At 48.2% G+C, this 3,389-nt stretch overlaps 1 pseudogene; it reads left to right on the forward strand.

Annotated features, from left to right (window-relative positions):
* Positions 1 to 1,485: 1,485 nt before the first annotated feature.
* LOC147119139 (uncharacterized) lies at positions 1,486 to 2,750 on the forward strand (annotated as a pseudogene).
* The last annotated feature ends 639 nt before the right edge of the window (positions 2,751 to 3,389 follow it).

Raw genomic sequence — 3,389 nt, forward strand, 5'->3', positions numbered from 1 at the left:
GTGAGCTGAGCATGCGCGGGACTGACCGGACAGGAGAAACCACAACTGGATCGACACAGCAGAGCCGCCAATCCAGAGCCGGCTTGTATCAGGGCGGGCGCTGGATGCGGAAGTCGCTCCCTGGCCGCCTGTGTTCGTCTTTTTGTTGCTTCAGTTTGAGCTGGAGTGGAGATGGAGGAGAAGATGCTGGGTTTAACCACCAGTACTTCTGAGCCCAGGAGGACTCAACAATTTCCAATGTGGGACTGTCAAGGGAGGTGGATTCTGGGCGAGATTAGGTTGTTAAACAGACACTGTCCCTACAATGTAAAAGAGTATTTTTTTAGCAACAAGTATTTCTGTAGAGGCTTTTAATCCAGTTTTTGTTAATTAATTCATGGGATGTGGGCGTCGCTGGCAAGGCCAGCATTTATTGCTGATCCCTAATTGCCCTTGAGGAGGTGGTGGTGAGTCGCCTTCTTGAACCACAGAGGGCAGTTCAGAGTCAACCACATTGCTGTGGGTCTGGTCCAGACCGGCTAAGGACAACAGATTTCCTCCTCTACAGGACATTAAGGAACCAGATGGGTTTTTACAACAACTCGATAGTTTCATGGTCATCATTACAGATACTAGCTTTTTATTCCAGATTTATTTCATTAACTGAATTTAAATTCCACAGCTTCCATGGTGAGATTTGAATTCATGTCTCTGGATCATTAGTCCAGGCCTCTGGATTACTAGTCCAGTAACATTACCACTATGCTACCGTACCCCCATCCAGTTTACATTTGCAGGTTTTTTGAATTCATTCGTGGGATGTGGGAGTCACTGGCAAGGCCAGCATATGTTGCCAATCCCCAGTTTCCCATTGAGAAGGTGACGCTGGGCCTTCTTCTTGAACCACTGCAGTCCGTGTGGTGAAGGTACTCCCACAATGCTGCTAGGATTTTCACCCAGCGACAATGAAGGAACGGCAATAGATGTCCAAGTCAGGATGGTGTGTGACTTGTTGGGGAACTTGGAGGTGATGGTGTTCCCCGGCACCTTGTCCTTCAAGGTGGGAGAGGTCGTGGGTTCAGGAGGTTCTGTCAAAGTTCTTGTCGAGTTGCAGATGTATAAAGTTCCTCTCCTTCCCCCCCTTTCGCTCCCACCTCTCTCCTCCCATATAGGCGAGAGACTTGCTTAGACCCATATGTGTGGCGGGTTCCCTTCCCTGAGGACATCAGTGAACCAGTTGGGTTTTTATGACAATCCGGCAGCTTTCACGGTCACGTTTTCTGCTGCCGGCCCCACAAATGACCAGATTCATTGAGCTCAATTTCACAGCCTGCCTTTGTTTTTTTTGTGGGTTCTCTCTCACGCTCTCTTTTTCCTGTTTTAAATTCATCTTACAGGGTATGAGGAGTGGAGAATTTGTGGACAGGAAGCTCAAGCCAAACATCGCATTAAGATCTGACAAAGTCACTCGATTTATCAGGTCCTGAATATCATTGGTGTTTGAACATGTAAATAAAATGCACCGTTCACAGTGGGGAGAAACCATACACGTGTTCTGTGTGTGGACGAGGCTTCAGCAGATCATCTAGCCTGTCGAGACACAAGTGCAGTCACACTGGGGAGAAACCGTGGAAATGTGGGGACTGTGGGAAAGGATTCAATTACCCGTCTGAGCTGGAAACTCATCGGCGCAGTCACACCGGGGAGAGGCCGTTCACCTGCTCCGTGTGTGGGAAGGGATTCACTTAGTCATCTGCCCTGCTGACACACCAGCGCATTCACACCAAGGAGAAGCTGTTCACCTGCTCTGTGTGTGGGAAGGGATTCACTCATTTCTCTGCCCTGCTGAGACACCAGCGAGTTCACACTGATGAGAGAGACTTTAAATGCTCCAACTGTGAGAAGAGCTTTAAACGCCCTGAGGCACTGACGGAGCACCAGTACATTCACACCGGTTACACACCATTCAGCTGCTCTCACTGCGGGAAGAGGTTTGGGCGATCGCGTGACCTGCTGACACACCAGCGAGTTCACACTGGGGAGAGGCCGTTCACCTGCCCCGAATGTGGGAAGGGATTCACTCAGTCATCAAATCTGCTGAAGCACTGGCGAGTTCACACTGACGAGAGACCTTTTAAATGCCTGGACTGCGGGAAGAGCTACAAATGTTCCGGGGAACTGATGTGCCATCAACGTGTTCACGCTGATGAGAGACCATTCAGGTGCTCTCACTGTTGGAGTGGGTTCAGGCGATCATCTGAACTCACTGTCCACCAGTGAGTTCACACTGGAGAGAGGCATGTTCACCTGCTCCGTGTGTGGGAAGGGATTCACTCAGTCATCTGGCCTTGTGATACACCAGCGAGTTCACACTGGGGAGAGGCCATTCACCTGCTCCGTCTGTGGGAAGGGATTCATTCAATCACCACATCTACTGGCTCACCAACTTGTTCACACCAATAAGAGACCTTTTAAATGTTCTGACTGTGGGAAGAGCTTTAAAAGCACAAAAGATCTGCTGACACACCACTGCACTCACACTGGGGCGAGGCCGTTCACCTGCTCCATGTGTGGGAAGGGATTTAATCGATCATCCAGCCTACTGACACACCAGCGAGCTCACATGTGACTGCAGGGGTTGGATTCTATTGTTGCTGTTGTTAAACACTTCCAGGACTGAAACATGTTCATTCTGACAGTTTGTGTTTGTTTCTGCTAATGTCAATAACCCCTGTAACTAGACTGGAGTTTAATATTCTGGATAAATCAGCTTTGCATTAAACACATTGTAGTTTTTCCATCTTTCCCATTTGGGTGTTTAGCATCACCTGGCTGGAGCTCAGAAAGGACAATCTGGGGGAGGATCGTACGGGAGGAGCAGAACTTCAGCCTGGACACAGTCCTTCAGGGCCACACTGAGAGGGGCAAACGGCACTTTGGTCTTTCTCGTCTCTCTTCACTGACAGCAAAGTCTCCGTGTGGGTTAATCTTGAGGCCTGTAAGAAATGTGTCCCAGCCGCTCTCTTCCATGGTTCAGAGCTCCTAGGCACGGAACAGAAGGCTCCTTTACAACTGTGTTTAGAGTCAGGAAGACCAACGGTGAATGCTGGAAACGTGCTGTCAAATCAGAAATTGGTGTAAAACTGCGATCAGTTCCTGACTGAAAGTGAAACGGAAGGTTTAAGTTTCCAGTCAAAAAATGACTGTGGTAATTATTCTATGAAGATTTAACATGTTTGTGTGACAGTCCTGAGTCTACCATTTTAAGGCAGGCGTTAATTCGATTAAAATGAACCTGTTTAAAATAAATTGGTTAAAGTCTGCATTAAAATAGCAGAGGGAGGAGTTCACAGGAGCCTGTTAACTGCTGGTACAAATATACAACAGACATTTGATCTCCAGATAAAGAA

The sequence above is a fragment of the Somniosus microcephalus genome, chromosome 4 (assembly GCF_052327205.1).
Source record: "Somniosus microcephalus isolate GS21.2 chromosome 4, FLI_Smic_1.0, whole genome shotgun sequence".
Classification (NCBI taxonomy): domain Eukaryota; kingdom Metazoa; phylum Chordata; class Chondrichthyes; order Squaliformes; family Somniosidae; genus Somniosus; species Somniosus microcephalus.